Genomic DNA, 15712 nt, shown 5'->3' with positions numbered 1-15712 from the left:
CTGAAGAGTGCTTCTGCAATACTACGTGCTGAGATATTGCGAAGAGGCACTGCTTCCAGATATCGCGTGGCATAGTCCATCAGAACTAAAATAAAGCGATATCCTCGTGTTGACCGATCTAATTGCCTGATGAGATCCATCCCAATTCTTTCGAACAGGGTCTCGATTAATGGCAGAGGGCGCAAAGGCGCTTTTGGAATGGCCGCGGGATTTACTAACTGGCATTCGCGGCACGCTGTACACCACCTACGGACATTGCCGCGAATCCCTGGCCAATAGAACCGGACCATTATTTGGGCTAGTATCTTATCCTGCCCCAAGTGTCTGGCCATGGGATTAAAGTGAGCCGCCGGGAATATAAATTCCCGGCGGCTCTTTGGGATTAAAAGCTGTGTTATTGGTTCCTTAATCTGAGTGTCCTGCGTCACTTGGTATAACCTATCCTTAATAATGGAAAAATAGGGGCAGGACGCGGTGGCGTTTGGCTGGAGTGTTTGACCATTGATTACTCTCACTTGGTCAAACACATGCCGCAGAGTTTCGTCTCGTGACTGCTCTAACGGGAAATCCATGAGGGATTCCCCAAGAGAGGGAGGAGGAGCCTGCTGCTCCTCACTCTGACGTGGTGATGACGTAGACGGCTCTGTGACAGCTGCTCCTGTCAATGCCACACTAGGACCTCCCCCCGCTAAATTATGGCAGGCCCCACTCTTCACTAAATGTGCCATTAATTCCCTAAATCCCGGCCAATCAGTCCCCAAAATTATCGAGTGGGTAAGGCAAGGATTAACCTCCGCCTTTATTCTAAATTTCTCCCCTCGAAATAGACCGACACTAAAGGGTAGTTGTGAATATCCCTGTGCACACACAACACCTTCACCAGCTGTGCTCTCCCCAATGCCTCGTCTTGCACCAGGCTTTGGTGGCTTGAGGTCTGATTACAGCCAGAGTCCACCAAAGCCTGATACATATCCCCTTGGATACTCACCGGTATGCGATATGCTCCGGCCCAATCAAGGGCGGTCCCTGGCGCATCGGGGATCCGGACCACCACACCCACCTCCATTGCCGAGCACTGATGCTGGAGGTACCCCGGCTCCCTGCAGCGCCAGCAAACCGGCCCAGGCTCTCCCTCTGCACCGGTGTTCCGGAGCTCACTCACCTGAGGGGGGGAAGACACAGACACGGAAGTAGGAAATAGTAGGGCACCGCGGGTGCAGCGGGCCGGCTGGGTTGGAGCCGGCCCCCGCCTCCACAGTATGGGAATGGGGTGGGGATGAGGAACAGAAGGGGAGAGAGAGAGAGGAAAGGGGAGAAGAGGAGACATGCTGTCCTGCCATCGGAACAGTTGCCATATGGTCCAGATGGACCAGGTCAATGATTCCCTCAGCATAGCGGTTGTTGGCCCTCAGCCACCGCCGGCAGTCGTCCCGGAGTTGCTGGCCAAACGCAGATGGCTGGCCGGCCTCCTCCATGTGCAGCACGCGGAAGTGCTGCCGTTGCTGCTCCGGGGAGTGCCCCACATGTTGGAGGACAGCCCTGCGGAGGTTGGCATAGACCAGCTGGCTCTCGGCGGGGAGCTGTAGTGCGGCTAGCTGTGCCTCGCCCGTTAGCAGGGAGAGGAGGCATGCCGCACGCTGTTCCACCGGCCAACCCCATGCCTCTGCTCCCTGCTCAAAAAGAGCAAGAAAGGCTTCGGGTTGGTCATGCGGACCTATCTTTGTTATGGTGAGGTGGGGAGGGTCCGCAGCGGTGGTGATGGTGGACCCCGCCGACGTGAGCAGATGCTGGAACACCTGGCGATCTTCCTGCTGCGCCAGCACCAGAACTTCAAACCGTTGTTCCTGCTCCTTCCGGAGGGTGACCAGCACCTGGTGCTGGCTCTGTTGGGCCATGGCGAGGGCATGGACCAGGTCCTTGAAGGGGGAGGACTCCATGAGGCTGTTCTCTTCTGTACTCCGTCCCGGGTTTCGGCACCACTGTAGAAATAGTTAAGGTGGGTGGAGCACAGAAGCATGGCAGGCCAGAACTGAGGTCTCACAAAACTCTTTTATTTTAGCTTTTCAGCTTCTCATTTCACTCGCCCAAACACACACACATGCACACAGGTGTCCAGGTTGGGGAAGAGCTCCCTTCCTCTGCTCTCCCTCTCCACTTATAGGGCGTGGTCACTAGGGAAGACACACAAACACAGATTAATTCCCATCAGGTGCAGTGATTCTGCCACTTACCTTCCCTGACTCCACCCTCCATTCACAGACTGATGCTTGACCATGCCCCCGCTACCACAGAATACAAATAGGCATTTATGGAAAGTCCGATGATCAGTTAAAGGGGTCCAACCCAATTCTCTAAACAAGTCTTCAGATTGTTCTTCTCTGGTCTTCTTTTTTAGAACAATGCGGGCACCTCTCTTCTGTAACCTTAGTAATCTGTTGAGGCTTGTTTTGTCAGCATTAGACCAGACCACATCACAGTATTCGTAAAGACGCTAAACCAAAGAGCCGTGAAGATATTTGCACGTGTCCACAGTGAGATACTTTCTAAGCATCCTCAAAAGGTTTAATCTTTTAGCTACTTTTCCAGAGAGATTGTCAATATGATTATGCCAGGTCATAGTAGGATCAAAGGTCAGACCTAGGTACATGAAAGGATCTGTAACTTCTAGTTCCTGCAAATGACAATACTGGCTTTGGAGATCTTTTATGTCATTGGTTAGAACCAAAAAACATGACTTTTGTTTTGGTACAATTTATGATTAGCTCATTAATACCCCTTTTCCACCAAATCAGTTCCAGGGCTGGTTCGGGGCCAGTGCTGGTGCTGGTTCACAACTCGTTCAACTTGCGAGCCAGCTGAGAACCAGTTTGCTTTTCCATAGCTCGCGGTGCTAAGGGAAGGCACGTCATTACGTCGCTGTATACGTCAGTTATGTCGCTGTATACATCAGTTACGTCGCTACGTTTGCATAAACCTTGGCGCGAATATCGAAGCAAAAACAACACGGAAGAAGCAGCAGCAGCAACAACAATAATAATAATAATGGATGACTTTGCTTTTGTACAGCTGCTGCTTCTCGTCGCTTAAAAATGGCGATCTTTCATGGTCTTGTTATTGTTGTTAGTCTTAACAACTCCGCCCCCCCGCTGACGTAAGCGGTTCTTTCCTCTGGCCCAGCAGAGAGTTGGTGCTAGCCTGGAACCAGTTTTTCTGCCCCCAGAGCCAGTTCTTTGTCAGTGAAAACAGAAAACCCGGTTCCAAACTAAGCACTGGCCCCGAACCAGCCCTGGAACTGCTTTGGTGGAAAAGGGGCATAAGAGAAAACCAGATATTGAGGGCATGAAGATTTTCTGAGAGAAGTAACTCTATTATAATAATAATTAGTTCAATTTATATAGTGTCTTTCTCACACCCAAGGTCGCTTTACAATTGTGGGGGGGAAAGTCCACCAAAAGAGGGTCAGAATGTAATTCCAATGGCGTAGCTACCATGGTCCCACCAGGTGCATGAAGATAAATCCCACACTGCCTGTACAGACACCATGACACCACCAGGCAACATCGCTCAGAACACCACACCATGGATCCACAAAGCGAGCATAGAAGCACTGCCACGCAGAGCAACATCACTTGGAGCACCGCACCAAGCACAAAAGCATCTCCGCACAGAGCACTGGACAACCCCAATGTTAAAAAGAGCAATGAGCTCACTGCAGTCCATAGCGAGGCACACAGGCATCACCCACGGCGCACCAAGGCCTGAAGGGAACCGACACCAAAACTGGGTCCAGTGCTATGCCCCAACCGGCGGACAAAACACTAAAAAAAAGCAAACATCAAACTACACAAACGCATGCAAAACAAGGCAACAAAAGGAAATAAAAACAAAAAATGAAAAGCTCCAGTGAGAAGCGGCAGCCAAAACATGCACAGCGTTCTCTCAACCAGAAACGGAAGTGAAGAGCCCAAATAGGAGTCTTATATAATGGACGTCCTTACCAGCAAAGATCAGGGCTGTATTGTCTGTGTAGAGAACAACCTTGCAACGATGAACTGACTTTGGGAGATCATTGATAAACACAATAAAAAGAAGAGGTCCTAGGACTGAATCTTGAGGTACTCCAAGGGATAGTTCCATCAAATGCCTGTTAACTTCCTGTGACTTGTGGAATACTCCAAATATTTTATCAGGATGGATGTGTTCGGGTAACAGAGTTGAGCGATTGAATAGGAATAGGAATGGACCCTTTATTATCACTGTACCAGTGAAATTGACCATCAACCTGTCCTTACAGAGAGGGACCAGGACAGGAAGACAGGGATAAAAGAAAAAGAAACACAGTAGTAAGATGAGGAAAAAAAGAACACCCCCCATTATGCTCTTATCAGGAGTACAGTGTGGGAGCATTTAAAAAACCTCCGCACATAAGCACACAATAACACAAGTACACTTTAAAACACGGGACTTGAGGGGGGGAAAGGAGGGGAGGAGGTAGAGGTAACCCAGCGCAAGCAAGCAGCCGTCCGCTCCTGCAGCCATGAGGGCGCTGGTCACGCACCCGCTTGTCACACTGGGGGTGAAAAACAGCAACCGCAGAAAATTGGGGAAGGAATGCGAAGAATGCGAGAGTGTCTCCCAGCAGTGACCTTCTGGGGGAAATGTTGTCCCAGCAACGGCCTTGATTGAGGCCGGTGCTGTTCAGGGAGCCGAATGTCGATAAGATAGAGATTGTTTGGTCTTTCGAACAGACGCAGTCTTTACACTTCCACACCACTCGTCCATATCTGTCCATTTTGTCCATTCTGTTCAATTCAATTTGGTCTCCGAAATACTTATTCCTTGCAAAGCTGAAAGCATCTGCAAGATGACAACCATGTTGTGGTTCAAGTTCTAATAGCCACAGTCTGAGTGCCGACAGCTTTGCCCACCACTTCAATCATATCGGGCAGCTTTGTGGGGCTTTGAACAACTGTCACTGTTGTCTGGTTTCCTCGATATACCAGGGCAATGCCTAATCCAATCAGCAAAAGTCCGGTAATCATGGTTCCAAATAGGTAGATATCTTCAATGTCCTCCACAGACGTTCCGGCAGGACAGGCGGGTTCCCCCGAACCCAGGCTTCTTGTCGAGAAAACTGTGTCAATTTCATTAGGAGACCAGTTTATCAAATCCATGCTTTTTTAGTTTAGAAATTCAATGCGAAGAGAGTCTCTCAAAAAAAAAAGTATAGGCAGACGAGATGAAACAAAGAGCACAAGCAGGAAAAAAGGAGAGGAGAGCAGAGAAATGCGACCGCCTTCCATGAGAGCACAGAGAGAAAAAGGAGAAGGATGACTATAAAGGACGACTCGGGCGTCAGCTGTTAAATTAAACACCCTAATGCAAATATCATAAGATTTCTGAAATATTTTAATGATTACGGTTATAGTGAGCTGTGATAGACAGAAATGCTCTTTTTCATTATGCTGTTGCAGTATTACCACAGAGCTATCCTGAATCACGTGTGTGAATTAGCTGAGAGTTGGGAATCCCATTAGTGATAAACTAGGATGGCTAATACCAAATCCCTAGTGATCAGGGATATCAAAGCCGAGTACCACAGAACACAAAGCACTGCAAAGTGTAATGCTTTTCCTGCTTTATCATGCCTAGTTGGCCACAGATTATTTTTAGCTCCTTGAGTTCAGTAAGAGAAAGTTGTGCAATGCTTTCACGTCTTTGGAAAACGCTTTAAAATCAGGAAGAGTTCCTTCTGTACTTTTCTCCATTTTGTTCCAAACATAAACTGTAATATTTTCTTAATGATTTAATAGCTGGTGCTGGGAAACATGTTGTTTTGCTTGTTTTACAGAAATGTTCAGAATTAATATCATTAAATTAAACAATTTCAGTCTTTCAGTCATTCTCTGTTGTTCCCTAAAGGTGTGAAAAGTACAATACAGAATTTCACTGAAAATTTTCATTGATAAGACTTTACTCAAATCCTACATCATCTTTGTTGGCATAGCTTGAAGTCGAGTGTCCTTGCCAAAGTCAAGGCGCAGGATGCTTGAAGCGGAGATGACTTGAGACTCTGAGACAGTCGAGGACAATGAGGGCAGGGAGTAGTAGGAGGCGGTCCAATGCCAGCTGCTCTTTGTTGTTCTTGGAGCTCATTTTTCACCAGCATAATGTCTCTTGTCATTTTCAGCCTTGATGGAGCCAGAAAGACAGAACATTCTCCAAAGCCTTCGTTTTTTTGCGACTGCTTCCCAGTTTTTCGGGTCGATGTTAAACACTATCAGAGATTGTTTGATGCAGTCCTTGAAGCGCTTTTTGGGTGGCCCTCTCTTTCTGTGGCCTACTATCAGTTCAGAATAGAGGACTTGGAAGAAGCACATGGTCCATGACCTTGGAGCCTTTCACTAAGAATTTGTTTAGAGTGGCGATCAGTTTGTGATGCTGATCCACACTGTTTGGCCTGGGAGGAACTTGTTCCATGGCAACACAAGAGAGTGGAGATGATGGGACCCTCCGCAGGTTGCATTCCATATGATGGTTTCCCAGGGAAAGGGAAGTGGACTGTCCACTTGCTAGGCGTTTGCGAGCCAGGACTATGTGGGATTTATATTGTAGTCAAGTCACTAAACCTCGAGTCCGAGTCCAGTCTTGAATCCCCAGTGTTCAAGTCCGAGTCAAGTCCAAGTCATTAAAAAAATTTTCGAGAAAGGAAGTCAGATAAAGCTGAGTGAACGTGTGAGGAACTTTTTTACTGATGCTTTGGGAGTGAATGTGGCCGAGTCAGAGCTTCAAATGGTGCATCGAGTGCTTTCTGAAACATCTGAGCCGAATAAGCCACCGCGCCCGGTCATTGTTCACTTTCAGAGTTTTCTGGAGAAGGAACATGTCATGACGGCGGTGAAAACAAAGGCTCGCATAGGTGAAGGGATACACTGGGACGATTCCAACATTCCTGTCTTTCCTGATATGACCAAGGACGTGTCGGCCAAAAGAAAGCAGTCTACTGAAGTAAGGAGGAAATTGCATGAGATGAATATTCGTTTCACACTGGCGTTCCCTGCAACCCTTTGTTTTACATGGAAAGGGGAAAAGGTGAGCTTCACAGACCCATGTGAAGCACTGGAGCTGTTGAGTGACGCATGAGCGCTGGCAACTGTGGACGACGCTGGACAGGGCTAGGAGATGCGGTGGCAAATGTCACTTGTTTTCTTATGGAGGCAGACTGCGCGGAGCCAAAGTTTGAAGATTACAATATATTTCTGTTTTTGTCCTGGGCTAATGAGCCTTGGATTTTAATTGGTGTTCATTCCTTGGACTTGGGCAGGCGTATAGGTTTGCTAAACCAGAGGACTGTGAGTAGCCTATTTGATAGACCCACAGAGGTCTAAAGTGGTCCTTAGTTTTTCATTTGATTATATGTTCATGTAAACAGCTATAGCCTAATGGCAGCGTGGTTTTGTAATAGCTGTCAAGAGAAAGGTTGAGGCTAATTTGGAGTTGTAGTAAGAAATGTTGGCGTGTTAATTATTGCTAACAAGTATTAAGAAAGGGGGTTTGGTGGAGTCTGGCGGTATCTGGCTGTTGCGCCTTACGGACCATGTATGGGTGGGGATATTTCTTTTTTGCAAAAAGAAGTATTGGGAAATGTGGGTGGGGGGTGTTAGGGTTGCTTTGTGTGTTCTTTTTTTTGTTCTGTTTATTGTAGTCTGCACAGCTGGGATTGTGGGTGGGCATTCCCCTCTATGGGCACACCTTCAAATGTTCAATGTATTATTACCAAATGGCTAAAATGATGAAAATTATAACATGGAATATAAATGGTTCCCAGAATCCTATAAAAAGAAAGAAGTGGTTAAGCTATCTGAAGTCTCACCAAGCAGATATTGCTTTAATTCAAGAGACTCACATGGAGGGTAAGGAAGCAGAGAAGCTCAAACGTGACTGGGTAGGACAGGTATTTCACAGTTCATACAGTAGTAAGAAGAATGGGGTGGCAATATTGGTGCACAAAAAAATTAAACTTAGTAATGCTCAATCAGAAGAAAGATGAGGAGGGTAGGATGATTTGTATTCATGCTGCCATTGATGGAGTGAAGATGAATATTTGTAATTTGTATGCTCCAAACAAAGATGATAGCGACTTTTTTCATATGGCTAATAAGAGTGTTGGGGAACTTGAAGAGGCTCAGATAGTGATGGCTGGTGACTTTAATCAAGTACAAGATGCCTATATAGATCGAACTGCATATCATAAATCTGTGCCAAGAGATAGGTTAGCCATATAACTGATGATGAAAGACCATGGCCTGATAGATATCTGGAGGGTGGTCAATCCTAGAGAAAAAGAATATACTTTTTTCTCCCATGTGCATAAATCATACTCAAGGATAGACTATTTCTTGGTTTCAAGAAAAATGACTGAGGTTGTAGCTGAGTGCAAGATTGGAGCAATAGCTTTGTCTGATCATGCTCTAGTAGAGTTGATATTAGAGCTGAAATCAAGTAAGCCAAGTGGAGGTCGGTGGAGACTAAATGAGTCATTTCTTCAGGATCCCACACTTAAGGCATTTATGGACACCCACCTTAAGAGCTTTTTTGAGAAAAATTTAGATTCAACAGAGAAGATCTCAAGTGTATGGGAAGCTTCAAAAGCATTTATGAGGGGCCATTTCATCTCAAAGTCAAGTTATTTAAAAAGAATGTCTTATTTGAAGATTAAGGAATTAGAATCCCAGCTCAAAAGTAAGGAAACCATGTTGTCACAATCTTATAGTGAACATCAATTTAAAGAAATATGTAACTTGAAATTTCAGCTAAATGAGATTTATAATAAGAAGGCAGAATATGCCCTTTTCAGATTGAAGACCAGTTTCTATGAGAGTGGTGAGAAGGCAAGTAAATTGTTGGCCTCACAACTGAAGAGGAAGGATGCTAGCCTCTTAATACCAGCCATTAATAATGATAGAGGGGAGGTGCTGACAGAGAATGCAGAAATTAATGGGATATTTAAGAATTTCTATGAAGATTTATACAGATCAGAAATTCCTGTTGATAAGGATAGGTATACATATTTTTTTTCAAATATAGAGATCCCTGTTGTGTCACCAACACAAGTGCACATGATGGATGCCCCTATAGACGAATTGGAGGTTAGAGCTGCCATTCTGTCAATGAAATCTGGAAAGTCACCGGGTCTTGATGGTTTTACGGCTGAATACTACAAGGTCAATATTGACACATTGGCTCCCATTTTAACAATGGTTTTCACAGAAGCATTTGAGGAGGGAAAATTCCCTCCCACCTTTAATGACGCAGTAATAACTGTTCTACTGAAGAAAGATAAGGACCCATATGCACCAAGTAGCTGTAGGCCAATTAGCTTGGAAAACGTAGATTGTAAAATTCTGTCTAAGGTATTGGCAGTGAGACTGGAGAAAGTCTTACCAACAATCATTAATGGAGATCAGGTTGGTTTTGTTAAGGGTAGATCTTCTGCAGATAACCTTAGGCGCCTATTACATCTTATGTGGATAAATCATGACGAGAATGTTCCTGTGGCTGCTTTTTCTCTGGATGCTATGAAGGCGTTTGATAGAGTAGAGTGGGGGTATTTGATACACACACTGCAGGACTTTGGTTTTGGGAAGGGATTTATCAAATGGGTTAAGGTTTTGTATTCAGCACCACGGGCAGCTGTTCTAACGAATGGCATCATGTCCCCTTTCTTTAATTTAGGAAGAGGCACAAGGCAGGGGGACCCATTATCCCCACTGTTATTTACCTTATTTGTGGAACCGTTGGCAATCGCTATAAGAGCTGATCCAAAAGTTAAGGGAGTGTTGGCAGGGGGGCAAATGCATAAGATGTTTCTATATGCTGATGACATCTTACTGATGTTATCAGATCCAGCCTCCTCTATTCCAGGGGTTATGGATATTATTGAGAATTTCTCAAGAATTTCAGGCTATAAAATCAATTGGCAAAAATCTGAAGTAATGCCAGTGTCCAGTAGTTGCTCAAAGGCAGATATTGGGGCGTTTGCATTCACTTGGATACCATCAGGAATGAAATATCTGGGCATAAGGTTGACCATGGATTTCCAAACATTGGTACAAATTAATGTGAATCCAATTCTTCAGAATATTAAGACCAGCTTTGATAGGTGGAAAGTATTACATTTATCTTTGTGGGGTAAAATAAATACAGTTAAAATGATGGTCTCTTCAAAGGTCAACTATGTTTTCATGATGATTCTTCTGACTATTCCTGATTCGTTGATAAGGCAATATAATGATATGGTTAAAGAGTATTTGTGGGAGAGAAAGAAGCCTAGGATTAGTTTAAATAAATTATTTACTATTAGGAGAAAGGGTGGACTGGCTTTGCCAAATGTGGAGCTGTATAGTATCTCCTTTGAAGTGTTCAGACTGTGTGAGCACTGGACACAGAATGACTTAAAATTGGGATGGTTAGAAATTGAGAGGTCTCTGACCTTTCCATTTAGATACATAGATGCTTTGTCCCAAAAACTACTAGATGCCCAAAAAGTCAATCCCATATTTCAACATTCCAGGTATGTCTGGACAAAAGTCCATAAACTGCTTGGAGTGAGTCCTTACAAACAGGCTTACTCATCTATATGGGACAATCCTGCAATTAAAATAGGGAAGAGACCAGTGTTCTGGAAGACATGGCACGATAAGGGTATTACCACTATTGCTGATCTTTTTGAGGAGGGAGTGTTTGTTTCATTTCAAGGGCTCAAAGACAAATATAATGTAAATGACAAGCATGGATTAAAGCAAAAAAAAATTATTTGACTGAAAATTTACGGGGGGTGGGTTATGGGTGGATTTCGATGAAATTCTATGGGGGGAGGTTATGGGTGGATTTCGATGAAATTCTGAGAATGGTTAATTTAGAACTGATAAGTTTATTATCAATTAATTAATGGATTAATATATTCAATTTATTGCACTTTCTTTCCATTGCTTCCGGATATTATTTTTTTGTGGCAAACCACACAAATGCAAGTGCCTGGAATGTTTAGTTTTTTGCACCATGAACTAAATGGCTTTCCGTTTTCACCTATTTCGTATAGCCAAGCCCACCTCCATATATACCTTTATCGATGGCAGACACATCAGTGCCTTCTTTCATGGAACGCGCATCCATGCTACCGAAACTGAAAGCAGAATGACATGCTCCTCTATGCTCGACATCAATATAGAAAAAAGTTTGGATCTTCGCTTGAATTAAAATTAAAATTATAATTTGACCTTACTTTGTGTTGAATACGACTTCAAAAACAATTCAAGATTTTATTAAGAGAAATATTGTGGCCAACACGAGTGTTAAGTTACCTAAAGGATCGCGTGAAGTTGGCTGCTATCTACTTTGCGTTCGTTCTCATTTTCCTCCATCATTTCATAGGCCAGAAACAGATGCTTTGACGTAATTTAACTTAGTAGGCTATGATTATTATTTAACCGTAGTCTTCTAGACATTTTGACTGTTTGGGGCATTGAACGCTGGTGTATGATTTTCAGGGAATAAAGTTTAGCGCATGTCGGAACATCATTGCGCTCGCAGCCTCCAACTCCTCAAACGTCCTTTAAACTGTGATATAACGTAGGCTATAAGGCACGGTTCTAACATACCTTACACACTGGCCTAACGAAAATAATAATTGTTGGGGCGTCTGCTGATTTGTTAGCTATAAATTTAGGTCTAATTACTTCTGACAGTCTGCAAGCATTGCACCGTCAGGTCTTCAAGTCTGGCTGAAGCAGAGGAGCGGGCTTTCCGGGGTTAATTTTTTCGTTTTTTCTTAACATGCTCTATTTCTATATGTCCAGGTTTGAACCAAGTCATTTTGGCAAGATTTAATTTAATACAAAACAGAAATGGTCAGACACAAGCACGCCAAGCACATGGGAATGTATTTTGCCAATTTTGACAGCGCATGTTTTTTTAATGCCGCACCGTAGACAGCGAACGTTTAAACATGATCAAACATAGGAAATGAACGACACAAAGCATGGCTCAAAAACAAAAAAGTTAAATAAACCCTGCTGATAGTTGATGGTGTTGCAACATATCAGTGTTATAACCCAATCTCTACCCAACCACCCATCATTTTAATTCTCCTCGGATCAGCACCGACCGCACATTTGGCCTTGGGAGAGTTCAGTTGACGGAAATCCGTCACACGACGGAAAACTTTAATTCATGGACAAGGGGGATTTTTGCAAATATCTTCAGTTACGAAGTTCTGTATTGTCTATGGGATATAATACAGGACAGGCTGAGAATATCCTGCAAAGTTTCTTTAAGTTTCCAAGGTTTGGGCAGTCATCTTCTGTTTTTTATAACATGGCTGCTAATGCTCTGTATGGTAAAAATGAAAATCTGAGGTTAATATGGCAAAAAGATTTAGGTCTTGAGTTGGAACAAGGTGTTTGGGATAATATTGTGCATAACATGGGTTGGTCAGTGAGAGATGTTAAGATAAGATTTGTACATTACAAAATAATTCATAAATACTACTGGACACCTGTTAGGCTTAAGCGACTTGGTCTAATCAATAGTGATGAATGTTGGAAATGTAAGAATTCTAGGGGTACTTTTCTACACCTCATGTGGGACTGTCCACTTGTCTCTCCCTTTTGGACTCAAGTGATTGGGACTATGGAAGAGTGGTTGGAGCATCCCTTGCCGGGTTCACCTCGGCTCTGCTTACTCGGCGATCGAACGGTGCTAACGGCTGATCTTACAAAGGCACAGTTTGGATTAATTCTTGCAGGCTTCCTTACTACAGCCAAAGTTATTTTAAGGAAATGGAAAAGTACAAGTGCACCTTGCTATAAGGACTGGATCGAACTCATGACAAGTACAGCCTCTTACGAACTAATGCTTGCCAAAGTGAAAGACTCTGTGTCAAAGTTTTCTGCTATGTGGGATAGTTTCCTTACATATATAAAAGGGGAGGATCAGTGAGGAATGAGGTACAATACTAACTGACCTAAGGTACTGTGCATTGTGATGTGTGCTGGGGGAGGGGAAGAAGGGGTGATCTGCTGTGCGGCTATGTTGTGTTTGGGTGTTGTAATTGTCCTTATGCATATGCTTGAAAAAATAAAAAATGTGTATTACAAAAAAAAAAAAATTCGAGTCGAGTCCACTATTGATCCAAGTCAAGTCCAAGAACAAGACTCCAACTGCACCATTTGATGGTGGCTGTTTTAGCCCCATTAACATTAGTTTGTTCCTGAACATGGCGTATGAACAGGTGAATGTGCTTCTCTTTATCAGGGAGTGTGAAGTATTCTGTCAGAGATGGTTGGGAGACGGATGTAAGTGCAGAAGGTGTGTTTATTAATACAAGTGAAGACGGTAAACAATCCAGAACGGTAGGCAAAATCATAAAACGGTGTAAGAGACAATAGGTCGAGCAAGGCACAAACAGGTAGACTCGGCAGAATCAAAGACGAGAAACAGGAAATCAGGGATCAGGAAACCAAACAAGGAAATAAGGCTCGGTAATGTGTCAGCAACGCAACTCAATACTTTGCAAAGTAAGTGTGTTTTCACAGTTTTTATATAGGTGTGCTGATTACGCCTTAATTCTGTGCAGGCAGGGGCGCTGCCAGAAATTTTGGGCCCCATGAAAGATTAGAATTTTGGGCCCCCCAACTTTGCCCACCCTCGTCACAATTTTGATGCATTTAAATGAACTCCATACTCAGTAGCCTTACAAATGTTACCCATAAAAGACAGGATGTTAGGGTTTTGCTGGGATTCGAACCTGGTTCGTTGGTGTGATAATCCAGCAAACCCCCACTAGGCCACCAGGGGGATGACTCAAATGCAGAGGCGTGAGGCGGAAGTAGAAAAAGAATCAAAAGGTTTATTTAAACTATATACACTATATACAGGGCAAAACAAAAGACAAAAAAAAACCAAAGAGTATAATCCAAAAGAAAAGCAAAGTGCAAAAATTCAAAAGCTAAGAAGATCAAAAAACACAGTACAAAGGAAACTGGAGATAAACATAACAGCACAAAGACTCCGTGACAAGAGGACTGAACTCAGGGGTATAAATAGACAAACTAATTAAGGACACAGGTGAAGATAATTAGGCAATTAACACAAACACAAGACACAGGAACAGTGGCGGCCTCTAGAGGCCAAAATAAACACGACATGAAAAGGAAATAACAGCGGCCTCTAGAGGCCAAAACAGTCCTAGTCCTAACAGGACCCCCCCCTCTAGGAGCGTCTCCTGACGTTCCCAGGGCGATCCGGATGGGCCGAATGGAAGTCCCGACATAGTTCTTTATCAAGGACATCCCGAGCAGGAACCCAGCAGCGCTCCTCAGGACCATAGCCCTCCCAGTCCACCAGATATTGCAACCCGCCGCGGACCCGGCGGGAGTCAAGCAGGCGATTCACAGTGAACACAGTCTGCCCCTGGAAGATGCGGGGGGGTGGGGGGTTCCTAGGGGCAGGGGCATACGTAGACGTCAGTACGGGCCGTAACAGGGAAACATGGAAAGTGGGGTTGATCCTCAGAGTCCGGGGCAACTGGAGCCGGTAGGAGACAGGGTTCACCCTGCGCACCACCTTGAAGGGGCCAATGTAGCGAGGAGCAAGCTTGCGGTTCTCCACCCGCAGTGGAAGGTCCTTAGTGGACAGCCAAACACGCTGCCCAGGGCGGAAAGCGTGTGCAGGTCTTCTATGGCGGTTGGCCTGAGTCTGGTTGGTTCTGGAGGTCTGTATGAGGGTCTTCCTGACCTTGCTCCAGGTCTTGCGACACCGTCTCACATATTGGTTGACCGAGGGCACCCCCGCGTCCTCCTCCTGGTCCGGGAACAGAGGTGGCTGGAACCCGAATTGGCACTGGAATGGCGACAGCTTGGTGGCCGATGACTGCAGGGTGTTGTGGGCGTACTCCGCCCATGGCAGCCAGGTGCTCCACGATGTCGGGTTATCCATAGCCAGGCCTCGCAGGGTGGTTTCCAGGTCCTGGTTGAGCCTCTCCGTCTGACCATTGGACTGTGGGTGAAACCCAGAGGAGAGGCTGGCAGTGGCTCCGATGACCTTGCAGAACCCGTGCCACACTCGGGAGGAGAACTGGGGCCCTCGGTCTGAGACGATGTCCTGTGGAAGACCAAAGACTCGGAAGACATGATTAAACAAAAGTTTCGCAGTTTCAAGAGCAGAGGGGAGTTTGCACAGTGGTATGAAGCGGCAGGCCTTGGAGAATCTGTCAACTAAGACCAAAATGACCGTGTTACCTTGTGACTCAGGGAGACCCGTGATAAAGTCGACTGCCACGTGGGACCAGGGACGCCGGGGAATGGTCAGAGGATGCAGGAGACCCTGGGGACGCTGTCGTGGGTTCTTGGTTCTGGTGCAAACCTCACAGGACAGGACAAATGACCTTACTTCCTTCTCCATGTTAGGCCACCAGAAGCGTCTTTTCAGGAAGTCCAGGGTCCTCCGAGCTCCCGGGTGGGCGGTGAGAGGGGAAGAGTGACCCCACTGGAGAACCTTGGCCCGGGCTTGATGTGGGACGTACAAGAGGCCTGGTGGCCCCGTCCCAGGACCGGGGTCCTGGCGTTGGGCTCGTCGGACAGCCTCCTCAATACCCCAGCGGACAGGGGCCACAATCCGGGACACAGGGATAATAGGCCCGACTTCATTCTCC

The sequence above is a fragment of the Neoarius graeffei genome, chromosome 3 (assembly GCF_027579695.1).
Source record: "Neoarius graeffei isolate fNeoGra1 chromosome 3, fNeoGra1.pri, whole genome shotgun sequence".
NCBI lineage: Eukaryota > Metazoa > Chordata > Actinopteri > Siluriformes > Ariidae > Neoarius > Neoarius graeffei.
The sequence above is the reverse complement of the archived record's forward strand: the minus strand, read 5'-3'. Positions refer to the sequence as shown.